Below are 24,005 nucleotides of genomic sequence, written 5' to 3'. Positions count from 1 at the left end.
TAAGAGGGAAAAAAGTGTAAATGAAAATGTTCACTGATTTTCTTTTTAATGGTTGGATTAAACTGCTGAAATGAGAATTAGTGAACTAGATGATCTGGTCAAACCACCTCAAATACAAAACCAAGAGATCAGGAAGGAAAATATAAGAATGGTTAGGAGACATGGAAGATAGATATAAGCTGTACTTTACCATTATATCTAATGACAGTTTTAGAGGAGTAAATGGGGAATACAATATAAAATAATAAAATAATGGTTGAGATTTTCCAGAATTGGCAAAAAAGATAGGTACACAGTATGAAAAGTACACAGTATCCTGAACAGGATAAATAAAAATTCACACTTACACAAACCATGGAGAAACTGTTCAAGATTAAAGCAAATAGAAAATGTAAAACCAATTACAGAGCAAAAACTAAGGAAAACACCAGTTATAATTGCCTTCTCATCTGCAACAAAAGATGTCAGAAAAAATAGAAAAATATTTCTATTTCTAATTGCTTAGAGAAAATAATTGTCAACTTAGCATTTTAATACCTCATTAAAGTATTAGTTGAGAATAAGATAAAGATATTTTCAGGAAAACTAAGACATCAGTTTCCCACTCATAGACCCTTACACTGAAGGCAAATAAGGATATACCTTGGCAAGAAGAAAGTTGAATACAGAATGAAGGAGAGGGCAGCAGGAAAACATTCTATCTCAAACATGTTGATAAATCTTAAGCACTAACTGGAAAATAAATTATTGTAATGATGATGACAAATTTGGAGGGGATTAAAAACAATGTGACAGCAATACTCAGGAGAAGGAAATCAGAAACATTTTAGCATCCTTTTATTGAATGGGAGGAGGATAAAGATACCAAGGGTACTCTTTAGTAAAACTAGTATGTACAACTTTTAAAGCTCAACATTTGGAAAACTAAGATCATGGCATCTGGTCCCATCACTTCATGGAAAATAGATGGGGAGACAGTGGAAGCAGTGTCAGACTTTATTTTTTTGGGCTCCAAAATCACTGCAGATGGTGATTACAACCATGAAATTAAAAGACATTTACTCCTTGGAAGGAAAGTTATGACCGAACTGTGGTGTTGGCAAGGACTCTTGAGAGTCCTTTGGACTGCAAGGAGATCCAACCAGTCCATCCTAAAGAGATCAGTCCTGGGTGTTCATTGGAAGGACTGATGCTGAAGCTGAAACTCCAATACTTTGGCCACCTCATGCGAAGAGTTGACTCATTGGAAAAGACCCTGATGCTGGGAGGGATTGGGGGCAGGAGGAGAAGGGGACAACAGAGGATGAGATGGCTGGATGGCATCACCGACTTGAAGGGCATGAGTTTGAGTAAACTCCGGGAGTTGGTGATGGACAGGGAGGCCTGGTGTGCTGAGATTCATGGGGTTGCAAAGAGTCGGACACGACTGAGCGACTGAACTGACTGACTGACTGACAACTTTTAAACCAACAGGTGGAGGACAACACAGTAAGAAAACTTGATCAATAGAGTACAGGAAAAGAGAAGGAATGAAAGAAAATACATGGTAAACAAAAGCATAAGTTAAAGAATAAATCCAGATATTTCAGTCATTACAGTACATGAAAGTAGTTCTTCAGATTGAAAAACTAATACAAAATATAACCCTCCTGTTATTTATAAGAGATACCTCTAAAACACAATATTATTGAAAGATTGTAAGTAAAGGGGTAGAAAAAATAAGAATTCTGACCCAATAATCTTTATGCATCTATCAACATAATCAAATCTACATGACAAAATACACAAATACCACACCTTCAAGGACCAGATCATATTTTATATTAATATTATAATATTTTTAGAGGAAAAACTCCAAAATTTCTTTTATATGAGGTTAACAAATATTAATTTCAAAACTAAATATGTATTATGAAACTTTGAGAACAGTGTTGGATATGCATATTGGTATAAAAGTTTTGTCAAAAAATGTTAGATACTGAGTTTTTAGAAAGTTGGTTTCTAATACCTGACGTGTGCTTTAAAAGTTTCTGGTGCAGTAAATGAGTGTTATAATACCTACTAGAAACATGGAATATGGGTAACCCAGCTTAGATCAGCCATCTCTGAATGTCCCACAGATGCATATGCTAGATAAATGCATGTTGTTTTAGGTACTGACAAACAAGGTACAAACAAACATTTAGTTAAAATTTAAATGTTGGCAAGTATGTGGAGGAAAAATGGGAAATTTCCATTGCTTTTGATGGGAATGTGAACTTAATACAGTTGTTGTTCAGTCACCAAGTCGTGTCTGACTCTCCGCAACCCCATGAGCTGCACACCAGACTTACCTGTTCTTCATTATCTCCCAGAGTTTGTTCAGACTCATGTCCATTGAGTCAGTGATGCCATTCAGCCATCTTATCCTCTTTCACCCCCTTCTCTTCTGCCCTCAATCTTTCCCAGCATCAGGGTCTTTTCCAATGAATTGGCTCTTCCCATCAGGTGACCAAAGCACTGGAGCTTCAGCTTCAGCGTTAGTCCTTCCAAAGATTATTGAGGATTGATATCGTTTCGGATTTCAATTTGGTTTGATCTCCTTTCTGTCCAAGGAACTCTCAAGAGTCTTCCCCAGCACCACAGTTTGAAAGCATCAGTTCTTCATAACTCAGCCTTCTTTTTGGTCCAACTCCCATATTCATACATGACTGCTGGAAAAACCACAGCTTTGACTGTGGTTTTGATCAGATAAAGGTACATATGGACCTTTATTGGCAGAGTGGTGTCTCTGTTTTTTAATACGTTGTCTAGGTTTGTCATAGCTTTTCTTCCAAGGAACAAATGTCTTTTAATGTTGTGGCTGCAGTCACCATCCTCTGTGATTTTGGAGCCCAAGAAAATAAAATCTGTCAGTTTCCACTTTTTCCCTGTCTGTTTGCCATGAAGTGATGGGAACTGATGCCATGATCTTAGTTTTTTGAATGTTGAGTTTTAACCCAGCTTTTTCACTCTCCTCTTTCACCCTCATCAATAGGCTCTTTAGTTGCTCTTAGCTTTCTGCCTTAAGGGTAGTTTCATCTGCATATCTGAGGTTATTGATATTTCTCCCTGCAATCTTGATTATAGCCTGTGCTTCATCCAGCTGGCATTTCCCATGATATACTCTGCATATAAGTTAAAGAAGCAAAGCAACAGTATACAGCCTTGACATACTTCTTGCCCAATTCTGAACCAGTCCATTGTTCCATGTCTGGTTCTAACTGTTGCTTCTTGACCAGCATACAGATTTCTCAGGAGGAGGGTAAGGTGGTCTGGTATTCTCATCTCTAAGAATTTTTCAGTTTGTTGAGATCCACACAGCCAAAGGCATTAATGTAGTCAATGAAGCAGATGTTTTTTCTGGAATTATCTTGCTTTTTCTATGATCCAACGGATGTTGGCAGTTTGATCTCTGGTTCCTCAGCCTTTTTAAAATCCAGCTTGTACATCTGGAAGTTCTCGGTTCATGTACTGTTAAAGCCTAGCTTGAAGGATTTTGAGCATCACCTTGCTAGGATGTGAAATGAGCGCAATTGTGCGGTAGTTTGAACATTCTTTGGCATTGTCCTTCTTTGGGATTGGAACAAAAACAGACCTTTTCCAGTTCTAAGTTTTCCAGATTTACTGGCATATTGAGTGCAGCACTTTTAACAGCATCAGCTTTTAGAATTTGAAATAGAAAAATTAACTCAAGGTGGATTTAGACTTTTTGCATCCTCTTCCTTATCCTGGGAACATCTTACAGATGTACCACTTGTCATAAGGAAATCTGGATAAAACATGAAAATTTAAAGCCTTTACAAAGAAGCACATCTTCAGTGTACACTTCATCTATGTTTTTACTTTTACCTAAAAAGTTTCTAATAGATTTGTTTGTGGTTTTCTAAGATATTTGTTCAAGTTTCCTTGAATTTGATGTGATTAGTGAAGACCTAAGTAGCATGTATTTTTTAAATTATTATGATTTTATAAACTATTCCCCTATTATTGTAATTTTCCTGGCTGTATTCTTGTTTTTATCCCTTTTCTGTAAATTACATAGGTCTTCCCTGTTGGTGGTTAATACTTGAGACTAACATATGATATTTTTTCAGTCAATTGAACAACTGTTTTCTGAGTACCCAGAATGTGTCTAGTGTCAACCCAAAAAATAATGCAGGAGGCTGTAAATAAGAAAAAGTGTTTATTTGGGGATCTTAAGGATCACAATTCAGGAAACACAGATTCAGGTAACCCTGAAAGAGTGTTCTGAAGAAGAGAGAGTCAGGGGCTTACTAAAACAAAAAACCAGAGGTTGCTAAAAGTTGCCTGGTGAGAACTATAATTGATGTGAGTCAGATAATATTTGTCCTTAAGGGATCACAAGTTGCTTTAGGGGTCTGTTAAGTAGATACACTGTCCCAAGTTTTTTTAGGGTAGGAGTCCTATAAGTAACTTGAGTTTCTGGCAGGTGTTCAGGATGATTTCATCAGGTCCAAAGGTCAGTTTCCATCTAGGCGAGGCTTGCATAAGTCATTCTTTCTTAATGGCCTCCCAACTCCATTTAAGTGAGCTTCTGAGCCATACTGACTCTATTTTTATTTTCCTTTCACACTAGGACTTGGCTATCAGATAACATTACAAAACTGGAAAGGAAATTACGGTATTTATACTGATCTATAGAATTTGCAAGTATTGTCATGACTGATGCTGTCTAAAATTGTGATCCTGCTTTAATTTTGTAGAAACACTTAGAAGATATCTCACTTTCAACAGTTTGGCTTAATATATTGAAGTTATCATGACATTTCATTATACAATATATATGCCCACTGTCAGTGACAACACTTTTACAATTTAAAAAACTGAAACTGGATTATTGGGCTAAAATTGGAAAACCTGAGGTCTTATCCTGACTCCAAAACTGATTGCCCAGTGAGCCTGAAGAGGCTGTGTCAGCTTCCATAGGCTTCGGTCTCTTCTATCTTAAAAAGAGTGTGTTGAGCTAGGTTTTCTCTGTGATCTCCTATAATTCTAGAATCTTATTAAATATTACAGCATGCAGATAAACCATTGGAATGCAGCTGTTGTAAGGGAATGTAACTACTAAAAGTGTTACCCTTTAAGAAAGCTAGTTAGATTCCAGTGTACATATTTGATTCCAGTTACTAAACTAGAACCAGGTGTCATTCTGTTGAATAATATGACCTTTCACAAATACTGGATGCATTATAGTTGAACAAAATGGAAAGAATATTACAGATTTCCAATTTTCCCCATACTACATACTACTTACCAATATATCCTTTAATCATATGTTCTGATTTTTTAAAAACCTCTTCAGTTTCTTATGGTTTCAGTTTTTTTTTTTTCTCAAATAGGATAACAGAAAATTTTCTGCCTGTAGACAGAATAGTTGGTCCTTGAGGTCACATTTAATGTTAATAGCTATGAATCTATAAATTAAAATATCCCATCTGTTTGGCAGAATTTTAACTTTACTAAGCAAGAGATCTACCTTTTGAGCATCACTGATCCTGGAGGAATATGTAACTATGGTCACTGTCCACTCATGAGAGGTTATCCACTTTTCATAATACATCTAGAATTTATTGTTCTGCCTCCAAAGGGGCCTGGTATGCTTCCCATCTGTTTTTCCTTTGGGTTCTTCTACATTTTTCCAGAATCCTCATTCAGTAATTATTCACTGACTTTATAATGTGCTCTTGGCACAGAGAATATACACCTGAAAGGCCTAGTCCCTAAACTTTAAGAGATTATAATTCATACAAAGAAATAGTTATTAAAGAGATCGTCATAATTTTTATAAAAAGTGTATACAGTTATGGAGGGAGTATAGCAGAAGGAGTACTACAGTATCTTGGGAGTTAGAAAGGCTTCACAGAGGAAACTTACTCTTTTTCTCTGGCTGCTCCAGATCTTAGTTGTAGCACATGGGATCATCGTTCTGCACGCAGAATCTTTTAGTTGTGGCACGTGGGATCTCTAGGATCTCTCATTGAGGCATGTGGGGTCTAATTCCCTGACCAGGGATCAAACCCAAACCTCCTGCATTGGGAAAACAGAGTCTTGTGTGCTCCCACAAGACTGGACCTCCAAGGAAGTCTCAAGGAAACTTATTCTTAATGTAGCAGTAATTTAATAGGTAGATAATGAAGAATAAGTGCAGGGAAAGTATTTTAAAAGGCATAAAGATATGAAACACTCTTGATGTGCAGCTAGTATTTTCAGATATCTGAAGCATTAAGGTAGAGGCAGAGATTAAGGTGAAGTAAAAGTGGAGAGGTAGGCAGGGGCCAGATACCCGGTCTTGTAGATACCTTACATAGGAATTTGGATTTCATCCTAAAGGAAATGAGAAAAATTGGTGGATTTTTAATAGTGAATCAATTTGTGATGTCAAGGAGCTTACTGCATATATTGTCTTCTAGGAGTTGTATAGTTTCAAGTCTTACATTCACGTCTTTTAATCTGTTTTAAGTTTTATATGTGGCGTAAGGTAGTGGTCCAGTTTCATTTCTTTTGAATTTGGCTGTACAGTTTTCTCAGCACCATTTATTGAAGAGACTGTTTTTTTCCCCATTGGATAGTCTTGGCTCCTTTGTCATCAATTATTTGACCATATATGAATAGGTTTATTTCTGGGATCTCTGTTCTTTTCTGTCGATCTATATATCTGATTTTATGCCAATACCATATTGTTTGGAGGAGGGGATCCATTTTTTAATGCAATTTTTAAAACTGTAAATTTCCATTTACAGTTATTACCAAATACCAGCTATATTCCCTATGTTGTACGTCTTTGAACCTTTCTTATCCCCATAGTTTGTGCCTCCCACTACTCTGCCCCTTCACTGATGCTCCTCTCCCTACTATGTGAGTCTGCTTTTTTTTGTTTGTTTTATTCACTAATTTGTTGTGTTTTTTAGATACCACATATAAGTGATGTCGTATAGTATTTGTCTTTCTCTGACTTAGTTCATTTAGCATAATATCCTTCCAAGTCCATCCATGTTGCTGCAAATGGCAGAATTTCATTCTTTTTTACGGCTGAGTAGGATTTCCTGGTGTGTGTGTATTTACCATATTTTCTTTACTCATTCATCTGTTGATAGGCACTTAGGCTATTTCCATATCTTGGCAATTGTTATGCTACTATGAACACTGAGGTGCATGTATCTTTTGAATTAGTGGTTTTGTTTTTTTCAGAGGTATACCCAGAAGTGGAATTGCTGGGTCATATGATAGTTCTATTTTTAGTTTCTTTGAAAACCCCCATACTGTTTTCCACAGTGACTGCAGCAATTTAGTCTCACCAACAGTGTATAGGGTTCCCTTTTCTCCACATATTCACCAACATTATTCATTTGTGTTCTTTTTTGGTGGTAGCCATTTTGTCAGATGTTAAATGATATCTCATTGTGATTTTGATTTGCATTTCCCTGATGATTAGTGATGTTGATCATCTTTTCATATGCCTGTTGGCCATCTGCACTTCCTCTGTGGAAAAATGTCTAATCATTTCTTTGGCCTCATTTTTTTTAATAGGGTTGTTTGTTTTTTTGATGTTGAGTGTTATGAGCTGTTTATATAGTTGGATCTTAATCTCTTATCAGTCATATCATTTGCAAATATTTTCTCCCATTCAGTATACTGTCTCAAATCATACTGTTTTGATTACTATACGTGTGGAATATAATTTAAAATCAGGGAGCATGATGCCTCCAGTTTTGTACTTCTTCCTCAGAATTGTTTTGGCTATTTGGGGTTCTTTGTGGTTCCATTCAACTTTTAGGATTGTTTTTCTGTTTCTGTGAAAAATACCATTGGGATTTTGATAAGAACCACATTGAATCTGTAGATTGCTTTGGGTAGTATTTACATTTTAACTTATTTTTCCAATCCATGAACACAGACCATCTGTCCGTTTATTTGTGTCGTCTTCAGTTTCTTTCATTAATGTCTTACAGCTTTCAATATACAGGTCTTTTACCTCCTTGGTTAAATTAATTCCTAGGTATTTTATTTTTTGTAAATGGGATTATGTTCTTAATTTCTTTTCCTGAGAGTTCATTATTAGTGTATAAAAACACAACAGATTGTTATAGGTGGTTTTGTTTCCTGAAGCTTCACTGAATGTATTAGTGCTAACAGTCTTCTGGTGGAGTCTTTGTTAGTTTTCTATATATTATATCACATCATCTGCAAAAAGTATTGTGATAACGTTGGTATATATCACATTGACTTGGGGACTTCCCTGATGGCTCATCAGGTAAAGAATCCACCTACAATGCAGGAGACACAAGAGACATGGGTTCAGTTCCTGAGTCTGGAAGATCCACTGGAGAAGGAAATGGCAACCCGCTCCAGTATTCTTAACCTGGGAAATCCATGGACAGAGGAGTCTGACAGGCAGGCCAGTGGGTCACAGAGTCAGACACAGCTGAGTGACTGAGTACACATGCATCACATTGATTGATTTGCACATGTTGAACCATTGGTGCATCCCTAGAATAAATTGCACTTGACCGTGGTATATGATACTTTCAATGTATTAATGAATTCAGTTTGCTAATATTTTCTTGAGGATTTTAAAATGCATCTATGTTCATCTGGGATATTGGCCTGTAATTTTCCCTTTTTGTGGCTTCCTTATCTGGTTTTGGTATGAATGAGTGTGAAAGTGTTCTCTATTTTTTGGAGGAGTTTGAGAGAATTGGTATTACAGTTGACCCTTGAACAACATGTAGATTCAGGGTACCAAACCTTCACATGGTGAAAAATCTACATGTAACTTTACAGTCAGCCCTCCATATCACCAGTTCCACGTCTGTGGATTCAACCAACTATGTTTTATGTAGTACTGTAGTACATAATTATTGGAAAAAATCGGCATGTAAGTGAACCCATGCAGTTCAAACCCATGTTGTTCATGGGTCAACTATAATTCTTTAAATGACCCATCAGTATGCTGGCTACACAGGACTGATTTTAGATGTAAGGACATACAGACTGAAAGTAAAGGGATGGGCAAAGTTACTTTATGCAAATACAAACCAAAAGAAAGCTGGGATGACTGCACTTATATCAGACAAAGAAGACTTTAAACAAAGACTGTCATAACAGATGGAGAAGGGCATTAAATAATGATAAAGGGATCATTCTAACAAGAGGATATCATTTTGCATGATGTCATTGGTTAATACAGTTTTTATTTTTATTTTTTTTCCCCAATTATTTTTGTTAGTTGGAGGCTAATTACTTTACAGTATTGTAGTGGTTTATGCCATACATTGACATGAATCAGCCATGGATTTACATGTGTTCCCCATCCTGAACTCTCCTTCCACCTCCTCCCCATCCCATCCCTCTGGGTCACCCCAGTGCACCAGCCCCAAGCACTTGTCTCATGTATCCAACCTGGACTGGCCATCTGTTTCAGACTTGATAATATACATGTTTCGATGCTGTTCTCTCAGATCATCCCACCCTCACCTTCTCCCATAGAGTCCAAAAGTCTGTTCTATACATCTGTGTCTCTTTTTCTGTCTTGCATATAGGGTTATCGTTACCATCTTTCTAAATTCCATATGTATGCATTAGTATACTGTCAATACAGTTTTTAAACTTGAATTTCAAAGCATGGCTGACAAGCAGGTAGACTAATGCATGTGCTCCAAAACAAACAAACAAACAAAAAACTAATTTGTACTGCCTTTTCATGAGGTCTTAAAGTGAGTGACATGTTCTAAAATTTTTCTATTAACATCATGTTAGTCTTAAATATGATAAAACTTTATCCTAAGTAGTGCAATATTGATATATCTAACTTTGACTCTCTACACTTTACTATTTTTCATTTTTCTCAAGACAGTAAAGTTTTAGGTAGTAAATAGTAGTGTAATTCTTTATAAAGATTTTCCTACTTTTCAGCATTAAAAATGTAGAAAACAAGTTATAATGACTGCACAGAGATTTTTTAACAAAAGTTTACCAATGTGCATTTTCAGAGTTTACCAATTTTCAAAAAGTTTACCAATGTGCATTCTTTTTAAAAATAGTATATACATACATATGTTATTTAGTTGCTAGGTTGTGTCCCACTCTTCTGTGACCCTGTGGACTGTAGCCGGATACTAAGGGAATGTTTCATGCAAAGATGGGCTCAATAACAGAAAGAAATGGTAGGGACCTAACAGAAGCAGAAGATATTAAGAAGAGCTGGCAAGAATACACAGAAGAACTATACAAAAAAGATCTTCATGACCCAGATAATCACGATGGTGTGATCACTCACCTAGAGCCAGACATCCTGGAATGTGAAGTCAGTGGGCCTTAGGAAGCATCACTACAAACAAAGCTAGTGGAGGTGATGGAATTCCAGTTGAGCTGTCTCAAATCCTAAAAGATGATGCTGTGAAAGTGCTGCACTCAATATGCCAACAAATTTGGAAAACTCAGCAGTGGCCACAGGACTGGAAAAGCTCAGTTTTCATTATAATCCCAAAGAAAGGCGATACCAAAGAATGCTCAAAATACCACACAATTGCACTTATCTCACACGGTAGCAAAGTAATGCTCAAAATTCTCCAAGCCAGGCTTCAACAATACGTGAACCTTGAACTTCCCGATATTCAACCTGGTTTTAGAAAAGGCAGAGGAACCAGAGACTAAATTGCGAACATCCATTGGATCTTCAAAAAAGCAAGAGAGTCCCAGAAAAACATCTATTTCTGCTTTATTGACTATGCCAAAGCCTTTGACTGTGTGGATCACAACAAACTGTGGAAAATTCTGAAAGAGATGGGAATACCAGACCACCTGACCTGCCTCTTGAGGAATCTATATGCAGGTCAGGAAGCAACAGTAAGAACTGGACATGGAACAACAGACTGGTTCCAAAAAGGGAAAGGAGTACCTCAAGGCTGTATATTTTCACCCTGCTTATTTAACTTATATGCAGAGTACATTATGATAAATGCTGGACTGGATGAAGCACAAGCTGGAATCAAGATTGCCGGGAGAAATATCAATAACCTCAGATATGCAGATGGCACCACCCTTATGGCAGCAAGTGAACAGGAACTAAAGAACCTCTTGATGAAAGTGAAAAAGGAGAGTGTAAAAGTTGGCTTAAAGCTCAACATTCAGAAAACTAAGATCATGGCATACAGTCCCATCACTTCATGGCAAATAGATGGGGAAACAGTGTCAGACTTTATTTTTGGGGGCTCCAAAATCACTCCAGTTGGTGACTGCAGCCATGAAATTAGAAGACGCTTACTCCTTGGAAGAAAAGTTTGACCAACCTAGACAGCATATTAAAAAGCAGAGACATTACTCTGCCAACAAAGGTCTGTCAGGTCAAGGCAATAGCTTTTCTAGTAGTCATGTATAGATGTGAGAGTTGGACTATAAAGAAAGCTGAGTACTGAAGAATTGATGCTTTTGAACTGTGGTATTGGAGAAGACTCTTGAGTCCCTTGGACAGCAAGGAGATCCAACCAGTCCATCCTAAAGGAGATCAGTCCTGAGGGTTCATTGGAAGGACTGATGTTGAAGCTGAAACTCCAATACTTTGGCCACCTGATGCGAAGAACTGACTCATTGGAAAAGACCCTGATGCTGGGAAAGATTGAAGCTGGGAGGAGAAGGGGACAACAGAGGATGAGATGGTTGGATGGCATCACCAACTCGATGATTTTTATACAACTTAGAGAGTTCCATTAGATCCCCCACTTTGCACTGAACTGATGACAAGTATAGACTTCCCTGTAGCTCAAATGGTAATGAATCTGCCTGCAATGCAGGAGACCAGGTTTGATCCCTGGGTTGGGAAGATCCTCTGGAGAAGGGAATGGCAATCCACTCCAGTATTGTTGCCTGGAGAATCCCATGGACAGAGGGGCCTGGCAGGCTAGTCCATAGGATCACGAACAGTTGGACACAACTAAGCAACTGACACTACTACTTATTCAGTGAAGTGATCATGACCCAAGACCATGTGACTCTAACAGGAGAATCTAGGTATCTGGACCAGAACTGAGGTTGAAACCCTTATGCCCCTTTTTGGCTGGACTGCTACCCATAAGGCATACCAGCCAGATTGGTCTGAGATTGCCAAAAGGGAAGGAAGCATCATGCCAGAATCAGGGTGGGAATCCCAAATTTTCTAAATAAATCTCAATATCCTGCCTTTCCTTTCATACCAATCATTACTCATTACCCAGGAAGAGGCTCAGATAGGATTACTTTGTGGGGAAAGTGACATTTAATGACCAACTGCCTTACTAAGGTGTAAAGACCAGGAGGAGGTGAGGGAGATAGAATCAGAAATCTTTTTTAAATCAATTTTTGCCACTGTTAAGTGGCTTTCGCAATAAAAGGCATACTGTTGACAGACTGCAAATGATCTAGAAAGCTGGAAACATGACAAAGATTACCTTCAAGAGCCATAATGATGTGGCTGATCACATGGGAATGGCAAAACAATAACTTGGAAAAGGGTCGGTGGTGAGGAAGGCAGTTCTCAGTTCTACTCTCCAAGCACAGTGAGATCCTGTTGTTTTTTCATAGCTGGTCCTGAGGTCGGATACTCTCAGGTTTATGATTGGCTGAGCCATCAGTGAAAAAAGCCCAGGCAATGTAGAGAACCTTTGTGAATCAAGGGCCCCATTGAGCCTGCAGTTTTGCTTCAGGTGATGGAATAGAGAGGATAGCTGCCACTTTTTCATGTCTAGATCAGGTGCCAGAGGGGCAAGGCCAGCTGGGTTCTTGAACATACCATTTCCATTTAATCAGCAAGGCTTGTTAGGCCCTTCTCAACTTATGAGTCCCTGAATCCATGTTGACTCACTCCAAAATGTGGTATCAGACTGGAGAGTCACAAAGCTTCCTTAAACCAGGCATTCTTTTTCAAAGTAGTTCAATAGCAAGCTAATAGATGCTTTTCAAAAAAGATGTGCTTACCTGATAGCTGTCAGGAGCCAACAAGTCCAAAACCCAAGAGATGCCTCCAGGTTAAGGCTGTTTTCCTTTGTCTTGGGCTCCACTCGACAGAATCATTAGTCATAGACTTACAGCTCAAAACAATCACGAAGATGTAGGACTTCAAAAGCAGACCACATGCCAGCAGCTTGCTAGTTGGGTGCCAATGCAGCCTTGTGGGTTTGAGTCCCTTCGGAGTACACTGAGAAGTAGTTTAGTCCATTTAAAGTACCAGATGGAATGCTGAAATGAGACACATACTATATCCAATACTCAAAGGTTTGAGTGCAAGTCGCTCAGTCATGCCCAACTCATTGCAACCCCAGGAATTCTCCAGGCCAGAATACTGGAGTGGGTAGCCTCACCTTCTCCAGGGGATCTTCCCAACCCAGGGATCAAACCCAGGTCTCCTGCATTGCAGGAGGATTCTTTACCATCAGAGCCACCAAGGAAGCCCCTTATTTGAGTAGGGTGCTTTTAAGTTTTGGTTTGGACAAGCCAGATGCAACTCTAGAGTTTTGGGTGACCCGTGATCTATATCAGGTGGTGAGGTCCTTGTGACTGACACCATCTGTTTTATCTTTTTTTTTTTTGGTTGTGACAGGTCTTAGCTGTGGCATGTGGGCTCTTTGATCTTCATTGCAGCATGTGGGATCTAGTTCCCCGACCAGGGATAGAACCTGGGCCATTTGCATTGGGAGCATGGAGCCTTAGCCACAGCACTATTGCCACAGTGCTTTCTAGCTGAGGTCATGGGGTGTCCATTGGCTGGCTCAAGCTTACACAGTGCTGACCTTCTTTGTGGAGTTCACCTTAATCCAGAATGATTTTTCTCCCATCACTAACGTCTCTTAATTCTCATTCAGTTTCTACATAAGGGCTGAGGACTTGTCCAGGGTGGTAGGCTGATCCCAGAAATTTACCTAGATATCTTGGGGTTAATTTCTCATTCTCTAGTTGGTCACTTACATCAGCATTCTAAATCCAGTCTGAAGTAATAAGAACCTGAAGTCTAATCAAGGCCTCATTCTTGGTTTCTTACAAGAGTTTATCTGTCTCTCATAGATCTCCCTGAAAGGATAAAAGTACCCATGGGTTGTGTTGTATTGTTACCCACTCAGTTGTGTTCGACTCTTTGAGACCCCATGGACTGTAGCCCACCAGGCTGCTCTGTCCGTGGAAATTCTCCAGGCAAGAATACTGGAGTGGGTTGCCATTCCCTTCTCTAAGGTATCTTCCTAACCCAGGGATCGAACCAGGGTCTCCCGCCTTGCAGGCAGATTCTTTACCATCTGAGCCACCAGGGAAGCCCAGAGTAGCCATGACCCACTTCCAAAACCTCTAAGACCTTTTAACTGTCATTTCCAAATAGACTTGAGGTTGACAAGCTATAGAAAAGACAGCCCAGCTGATTCCATTTGTCCTTAAGAGCAGCGGTCCCCAACCTTTCTGGCCCCAGGGGCCAGTTTCGGGGAAGACAGTTTTTCCACAACAGGGCAGGGGGATGGGGAGGAGGTTCAGGCAGTGATGCCAGTGATGGTTCAGACGGTAACACCAGGGATGTAAGCGGCAATAAAGCTTCGCTCACTTGCCCACTGCTCACCCCCTGCTGTGCAGTACTGGTCTGTAGCCAGGGGTTGGGGACCCCAACTTAAAAGCATTATACACCCTGCCCCCCTGAACTCCCAAGTAAACCAGACATCATTCTAATAATTGGCCTGATTTATGCCCATGAATTTCTCTTCTTTCATGGTCATTATAGATGTGTGTGTGTCTGTCATTGTCTGAAAGAGAGCAGAACCTTTTGCCTGAACAGGAACAGTACTACAATGAATTTTTGTACTTGCTGTTGCAGTGGTGTAGACCTGAAGCTGATTAACAGAGTGGTAAGGAAGCGCCCCAGTCCAGAAGAGAGTTAGGAGCAGAGAGGCCACCTGTCAGGCAGCTGTCTTGAACCTGTGTCCTGGTGTTCAGCCTGTAGCCACCTCCACGATTCCTCCTCACTAACAGGCAGTAATGGAAGGGCCATGTGCCTCCATAATTGACTCAATGGTTTGATCAGCATACTCACTGCAGGGTTCCCATGGCCATCCCTCAGGTCTGTGCAGGGCTCTCATCCTTCCTCTTTCAGAAAATCATGTCTCTGTCAGAATCTTAAACTTGTCACCAAAACTGTAAAGAATTGGAGATTCTACCCCACTTGCAAGTAAATAAGTTAGCTGCCAGTTTCATGGATGTGGTAGAAGACACGAGACTCTTCACCTGGAGATAAAGGGCAGTTTTATCACTCACAGCAATGGCAGTAGCTAGAGCATTGCCATTTTCCTGCAATTTTCCCACAGAGTGAGGCAGAGGGGCAGATGACCCCCTCATCGACCAATGGGTTGGGTTACAGAAGAGGAATCCTGAGCTTAGGGAACCCAGATTTTTTATAACAGTAAGCACAACTGTCTTTTCCTACAGAGGGGGGGGCAATTATCTCCCCTATACTAGACAGTAAGAATGTTTGCCCTTTGATCTTGAAGATACTATCTTTTCCTATCACTGCCTGTCTGTCGGGCTGCCTCAGTGTCCTGGTGCTTTGGCAGCTGGCTTTCCTAGAGCTGAGTGATCCAAAAGAGAACAAGACAGAAACTGCACTGTCTTCTGTAACCTGCACACTGTCATTCCTACGGTATCTTATTAGTTACACAAGTCAGCCCTAGGCGTTGTGGGAGGGGACTGAACAAGGGCATTCATAGAAGGAGGTAAAAATAACTGAGGACCATCTTGGAAGCTTGTAACCACAGTGGTTACGTAAGCCATTAACATTATTATTAGCTAGATAAAGAGTATATGGAAATTACGTAAGTCTAAAACTATTTCAAAATAAACGTTGAAGAATTTTACATGAAAGTACAAGTTACAAACTAGAAGAAAATATCCAAAACACATATATCTGACAAAAATCTTGTGTCCACAAAATACAATGAATTCTTAAAAGTGAATAATAAAAAGACAAACAACCCAGTTAACAAATGAACAAAAGAAATGGACACATACTTCACAAAAGTAGATAATCAGTTGTCCAGTAAACACATGTAAAGATACTCAAGATCATTTGGTATCTGGGAAATGCAAACTGTTACCACAAGAAGATACATTTCATTCCCACCAGAATAGTCAAAAATAAAATAGCTGGTTGCATTAAGTGTGGGTGAGGACCTGGAGCAATTTATTGCTGGTTAGAGTATAAAACAATACTTTGGGGTAATACTTACATAGTTCCTTAAAAGGTGACATGTATACTTTCTGTAGGACCTAGCAATTCCACCAGTGGGTATTTAGAGAGAAATGAAAACATATGACCACTGAGAGTTATACACAAATACCAGAGCAGCTATATTCATAATACATAATATCCAAGAGCTAGCAGCTACTCAAATGTTTATCAGTAGGAGAATGGATATATAAATTGTGAATCAGATCTTTTTTTGGATATCATGAATATTTGCTTCCAGTTTGTGGCTTTTTCATTTTTTAAGCAGTTTCTTGAAAAGACCAAAAGTTTAATTTTAGTAGTACAGATATTTATGGTTTTACCCTTCTAAAGCCATTGCTTGTACATAACTAGTATTCTAACACAGGGAGAAGGTTGCCAAAACTGCTACAGTGAAGGAGTCTCTGGTGGGCACTAACAGGAGCGTCTGTTATTTTACAATTTGGACAGATTCTAGAACCTTTTGTTAGAGGAGTGACCTAGTTTGCAAGTAAACAGCATAAAGTACAAGTTGTAAATGAGAAATGTTTCCTCTAGAATATAAAACCTAAAAGAAGTTGTGGGTGGTGAGAGAGTCCATAGCTATTTCTTAACAGTGTCACATAGATGGAGCAAATACTTCTAAGGAATTTAATCAAGGTGACAAGGCCCCACCCTATGTGTGAGGCAACTACCCATCCCCTTTTTGGTGAGCTCCTGAATCATTAATGTCACACCTGAGTTCGTGGAGCGAGCAGGATATGGCTGAGATCTTGCCCTCAGAGACTGTGTACAGTGACAGGTACTTACATGGGCTGTCACTTTAGTTGTGTCCAACTTTGTGACCCCATGGACTTAAGTTTGCTAGGCTCCTCTGTCCATGGGGTTTTCCAGACAAGAATACTGGAGTGGGTTGCCATATCCTTCTCTAGGGGATCTTCCCAACCCAGGGATCGAACCTGTGTCTCCTATCTCCTGCATTGGTGGGCAGGCTGTTTACCACTAGCACCACGTATGAAGCCAGGCACCCCCAAAGGGGCTGGGTAAAGTGTGTCCTTTGGAGGGGAAGGCAAACTGCAGTCAAGGGACTGGTGAAATAGTCATAGACAAAAAATATTCAATAAATCTGCAAGAGCAAAATATTTGCCAGATGCTGATTAGACGAATTTGGTTTAGTGGTGCTGGCTATGGGGACCTTAATGAGGCCCACGGCATTGAGGTTGAGGTAATCCACTGTGCGGCACATTCGTTCTTACTGACTCTTAAGAGCAGGCCTTACTGACTCTAAATAGCAGGCTATTTAAGAGCTGTTAAATAGCAAAGCAGTGGGAATGATAACTTCTTCTCCAAATATATCTTTTCTAAGGGGTCTCCATCATTAAAGACACTCTTTTAATTTACATTTGGCCATATTAACTATTTCACTGGGGGAGGAAGAGGTCCATGGGCTTCCATTTTATCAAGATAATTTGTAAGTGACAAAGATTTAATTTTATTACTTGCTGAGTCAGAGTCCATGACCACTGTGGCACATTTTAGGCCAGTGGGTACTCTGATCATTAAGGATTTAGGCAAGACCGTAGTTCCTGTGGTTGAGTTAAGGCATACCTGTTTGTCCTCTTTATCATGTTTAGTAACCCAACAATTATGGGAACCACCTTATTTAAATTTAGTGGGATGCCCAGTGTAACTGTCATTTGAGCCCCATTATTAAGGCCACGAAGGTTTGCCAATTGTTATATTTGAGCAAATATTAAATTAATTTAGAACCAATGTTACAGATGTACAAAAGCCAATCTGCCCTTTTTATATCCTTTTGTTGTAGAAATCCCTGTCAGTAAAATTTGTTACCAACTGTGCCAAATTGTGGACTTGCATTTCAGTTTTTTTCACTTCCTTCTTGTTAGTGATTGAACTGTGTCCCCACTTCATTCATTGAAGCTCTAATCCCCATTTTGGAGATGGGACCTTTAAGGAGGTACTTGATGCGTGCTTAGTCGCTCAGTTGTGTCTAACTCTCTGACCCCATGGACTACAGCCTGCCAGGCTCCTGAGGTCCCAGCAGGGCCCTAATCTGATAGGACTGATGTCCCTGTAAGAGGAGGGAGAGAGACCAGGGCACGCTCTCCCTGTGTGCACACGCAGAGGAAAGGCCAGTGAGGATGCAGCGAGGAGACCATGTGCAAGCCAGGAGGAGAGGCCTTATCGGGAACCAGCCCTGGTGACACCTTGATCTTGTAGATCAAGACTCCAGGACTGTGAGGAGACAGACTTCTCCTGTTTAAGCAACTCTGTTCCAGCAGCCCTAGTAGGCGAGTGAACTCCCCATGTGTCAGGGGTTTTTGTTTGTTTTGGTTTGGTTGTTTTATTTTTTTTTTGGTAGTGGTGTTTACTGAATATTCTTGAGAGAGGTCTTCTCTACACTGCCCACATTAATAAATTTCTTCCTCCAGAGCCTCAAATCTGTGTGACCAGGAGTAGGGTCCTTGGCCATACAGGGATGCCATGGGTGTTTCTCTAATCCTCTGATCCGAGGATCAAGACATATTGGCAGCAGATGCAGGAAAAGCCTCTTACAGGGTCCTAGTGAGCTGTCTGCTTTCAGGAGTGTGAATCTCAGTAATCAGCTCTCCAAACAGGAACTGCTGGTCTCACACACAAGTGACCACCCTGAGAGCCTATGCAAGCTGTCTTTTCCCCTGAGCCCTCTTTATCTTTCAATGTTTGTTTATTTGACTTCTCTGGGTCTTAGTTTCAGCATAAGGGATCTTTAGTTGTGGTGTGCCAACTCTCAGTTGTGGCATATGGGATCTAGTTCCTTGACCAGGGATGGAACCTGTACCCCCTGCATTGGGGACCACCAGGGAAATCCCCGAAGTCCTCTTCAGGACCAGTGCCTGGTGGAGACACACAACCAGTAGGTCACAAGGTCTTTCTCCTGAGTCCATCAATCAAGACACACAATTCAGTCTAAGACACAAATGAATCTGGGCTAAGACGCTGGACCCAGGGCTACTTCAGGGAGGGCCCTGATCCCATACTCCTCTGTAACACCACTCATTGATGCTTCCAACTGTGGTGGGTTAAATCTGTGACAGAGGCTTGGTAGGACTCAGCAAATGCAGCATCAGGCAGTACCCCAAAGCAAGAGAAGAAAACCCCAGGTAGTGGGGACCCCTCCAAACACCCTGCTTCTAATGCCAGCTGCAGGGACGGGATCACCACCTCCACACCCAAAATTTGGTTCCAGTGTCAGGACTGATGTCATGCACACCATGATTATACAGAAGGGGCTTTCCCTGTTGGCCCAAAAATTACTTAAGAGAACAAGAAAAGGAGGCTGGTTTGGGGCTTTTTATTGTGGGATGGGGCGGGGATAAGGGTTCTTGTACACAGGGAGGGACTCGGAAGGCTTCAATCTCCCAGGCTTCCTGAAAAGCTTACCCAGATGTGGCGCATAAGGGGAAGAGAGAAGTGAGACTTCAACACTCTCAGCAAACAGGCATCATAAGATGGAGCCAGCTCTTTATAATAATATTAAATTATGATGATTCTAGAACATACTAGGTTACAATTTGGATAATGTATATCATAGTTTCAAGTAAGACTTCACAAATTTTTCCATATAAAAACATTTCTGGGCAAATATATCCCATCCCCTTGATTACATTTATTTATGATTACTCCTTTCTGAATGGCCACAGAAGGTGAGTGAAGGAATAAGAAAGGCAGAGATTAGTACTGTCATTAAAGACTTAGATTCTTCTCACAGCCCCATCTTACTCCTCATTGCTCAACTGTTGGGGCTGTGTAATAAATTGTCACAAACCAAATTATCCGTGGCTCCAGATGTGGTCGTCATGGGCCACCTGTGTCCCTACACCTTGTTTCACTCTACCTTGGAAGGAGGGTGACTCTGGGGGTGTCTTCTCTTGCAGGACTGAGCTATCAGTACTGTCAGTGCACTCGCTTGTGTGGGTCCCCTCGACCCACAGTTTTGTAAATAAGCCTTCCTCAATGAAGAAAATAAACAACCAACTGAAAGGGGAAAAACAAATTCTCCACTGACTTCGTGTGCCAGGCAGTTAATGAGCCCCAGTCCTTGCAGGGGTCTCTGACCCTTCTGTGGTTCTACCGCCTGCCCGTCGGGCTCGTCTCCTCCCCCTCCCCGGCTTTGCTCCAGCCACCCGGGTCCTCTTGTTCCTCAGACGGAACCAGACACGTGCCCTACTTCAAGGCGCTCTGCACTTTGCTGTTCCCTCTGCCTAACCTTTTACTAGAAGCTGAATCCTCCCAACACTTAGTGACATAAAATATTTTGAAAAGGAATAGATCAAACCTCTTTTGAGTCCATTTCTCAAGGGCCCACTTACTACTGTTTAAAAAAAGAAAAAATTGAACTATTTGCATTATCTTGAGCAGTGTTTCTCAAATCATCTACAGTAAAGGACCAGGTTTTAAAGTTGACCAAGCCGTCATCCTATCATGCCAAATAGGACTGCAGCTCACATTTGGTGTGACTCACCTTGCTAGTTTGATGCTAACACAACTGGCTTATATCCTCTAAAGGAAGAGCCTGCTCTTGGTGGTGGTGGCAGTGTTCAATTGCTGTGAGTTTCTGAATTGTGTCACAGGAGGTTAACAAAACTTGTTTGCTGGTTGGCACCAGACCCCACTTTAGGATCACTGATCCAGAGGGCATCTTTCTTTTGGCAAGATAGCTAAATCATAGATGAGGAGATCTTCCTGGTCACAGTGAGGCTCCTCAAGGGTCACAACGTTGTAATACCTTAGGACAGGTTCCAAGCTTTTCTTCAAAGAAGAGTTTCTTTTGCTAAGAGTGAAAAGACATTTGTGAAGTGATTTGTTTTTAATTTTGTTGTTTGGTTTTTTAATGTACGATTTATCCACATATATAGTCAGTTAACTGCTCAATTATCAAATTTGGAAATGAAAATTTAATAGCTGAGAGCCAAATGCATATTCTAAAACACAGTGTCAGTACAGATTATAGAACTAGAAGGTAGCCAGCTACTGTATCATTAGATACACCATCTACATTATTAGATATATACCTGATATTTTTAACTGGTTGATGCTATGTAATGATATTATTTCTTAGGTAAAATCTGAGCATTTATGAGTTTAGTTAATTGAATCTATTAAAAATTGTTCATTCCAAAATTGTAAGATCTGTAATTACATAAATAAGGATCATTATTTCAACAAATGTTCATTAGTGTTTCACTACTATTAAATAGAAATAGACTTTTGTCATTAAAGTATGAAAAGGCAATAAGTACATTTAACATTTTTCTTTTAATCAGGTCATAAGTTTTCAGCACCAAATAAATTTATAGTCTAACTCTGTGAGGGGAAAGGTGTGTGTGTGTCTGTGCGTCAGTCACTTGGTCATGTCCGACTCTGCAATCCCATGGACTGTAGCCTGCCAGGCTCCTCTGTCCATGGGATTCTCCAGGCAAGAGTACTGGAATGGGTAGCCTTTCCCTTCTCCAGGGGATCTTCCTGACCCAGGGATCAAACCCAGGTCTCCTGCATTGCAGGCAGATTTTTTACCATCTGACCTATAGGGAAGTCCCGAAGTGTATATACAGCATGCTTTCCCTACATCCTCTGACTCCTATCCCCAAGAATATTACAGATTTTCAAAGGCACTAAATCTTTGAACATAGCTCGTTTTATGGCAAAAATCTATCCCAAAGGGGTAGAAAGAATACAATTTAAATGTTAAATCAGCTCTCACTTTAGTAGATCTATTTTGGAGTCCATCACATAAAAATATTAAATACTTGGAAAACTTTTTATTTTTTATTCAGTATGGAGATTTATTCCCAGAGCACAGCTTTTCTGATGCAAAACTGGAATGCTTCTGTAGTCACAACAGTTGTCCCCACACCATGTGGTATCTTCCATTACTTTGCTGTAGAGATAAATTTTTGGCCCAGGGTCTCAGTAATGTTGCACATACGTGGTTTTAAGTGGCAAAGCAGTATTTTTCTGCATTCATTTGACTTTCACAGCTACAGTTGGCTCCAGGTTAGAACAAGGAGAATACATCACACCGTGGCCACCCGAACGGCTGCCGTGGTAGCTGGGTCCCAGTAAGCACTGTTGCTTCTAAAGACACAACCCACTATTACTGAGGACTTACAGTGAGCAAAGTGTCCTACGGCTGGAACAGAGAATAATGAACTGCTAAAAGGATCCTCTTCAAAGATTTCAGAGTATGGTCTAGTTATTACTGATCTAGTTTTTTAATAATAAAAGCATGGCTGTGAAATAACAGTGAAACTAAAGGGAAAGATTTTCAAAGTAGTTGATGATTTTCAGGATATCTAAATATTTGATTTAAATTTTCCCCTCTCCAGAAAAAAGTGGCACAGTCCTTTTAGACTCATTAACAAGGAATTAAAAATTAGGTTAATTCTTAATGCCCATTGTTCATACATGCAACATATTTGGAAGGCCAATCTATTAAAAATATGTTTAGTTTACTGTGTGCATGTATTTTTAACATTTTAGACAATTTTCTTTGCTGCAAGAATGTTTGTTACAGTTAATACAGAAATAAGATGATTTGATTTACTGTGAAATTGCACTGATGGACGGTTTGAATACTGTATCTCTGTGCAGCATCAGCTTAATGCTTTTCATGGTATGACACTAGGCTATTAAGCATATATAAAGTCTTCGTAACGCGTGCATTTGTTATCAGTCAGTATAATTATTAAAGTTGCAGCTTTTTAGCAAAAATGATTTCCTAGAAAATCCAATTATGTCCCTCTAAATAATATCTGAATAATACTTTTTCCCTAAAGTAAAAACAAATAAGCAAAAAGGAAAAAAATAATTTTCAGTGTACATGCTTAAATGATCTGTTACGGAGAATTAGATTTCTGATATTCATTAAATATCAAAGAAACTACGACCATACTCAGTGTAGGCCACCTTTTTTATAGAAGTGAATTTATGCATGTTTCATAAGGGTCGTACTGATGAATATGTTTGAGGCTTTCAGCTTTTAGTGGATACAAAATAGAATGATTGATAAAATCCTCCCTACTATTGGCTATTATTTACTGACTCTTAAGTGGCAGGTTGTATTTATGCCAATTTATCTGCTTCAGGGAACATTCTTGATAGCAGAACAAAGTGAATAAAAGTAGTTTGCTTTGCAAATGAATGCAAATTGGAGAGCCTTTCGGAAAGCCCTTTAACAGGGGCAGCGCACTTTGATTCTGAGTGAAGCTGCCATTTGGACATGGTGAAAAGAGCACGCTTGAACCATTGATTGGGGGAGACAGTAAGAAGTCAGGAAGGGCCCGTTAGGCTTGCAGTGAGGCGGGCGGATGTCAGTGTGGTTAGAGCGCAGTGGGAGAATGACAGGGAGGATTAGTGTCAGGGAGACGCTGTGCTGGGGCTGCAGAGATAGTCCCTGGGGTCACTCACCTCCGACTGTTCTTCTCTGCTGATGGTTCTGTAATGCAAACGGCCTGATGTATGCCTGTTCATTATCGGAAATGGTGATTAGAAAAGGTATTTGTCTCAAAGGTTTCCTTCCTTCCTTCTGTCTTTTTAATTAAAGGAAAATAAGGTGGCTTCCTCCATCTCTCTGCTGACTCTTAGAGTCTAGTATAACACCAACATGGCTACTGCCTCTGGTAGGAACCAGTGCTGTAAAATAATTGTAATGCCATTATCTGTTATTTGATGATGCTCTCTTTTGCTTTTCTCAGCT

General features: G+C 40.0%; 1 protein-coding gene across 1 annotated transcript in view; it reads left to right on the top strand.

The window, feature by feature from the left end:
* The window catches only part of DNAJC1 (DnaJ heat shock protein family (Hsp40) member C1), a 182,432-nt gene that overhangs the window by 120,757 nt on the left and 37,670 nt on the right, over nt 1–24,005 (top strand). The window lies entirely within an intron of this gene.

The sequence above is a fragment of the Odocoileus virginianus genome, chromosome 9 (genome assembly GCF_023699985.2).
Source record: "Odocoileus virginianus isolate 20LAN1187 ecotype Illinois chromosome 9, Ovbor_1.2, whole genome shotgun sequence".
In the NCBI taxonomy this organism is placed as follows: domain Eukaryota; kingdom Metazoa; phylum Chordata; class Mammalia; order Artiodactyla; family Cervidae; genus Odocoileus; species Odocoileus virginianus.
The sequence above is the reverse complement of the archived record's forward strand: the minus strand, read 5'-3'. Positions and strand labels throughout refer to the sequence as shown.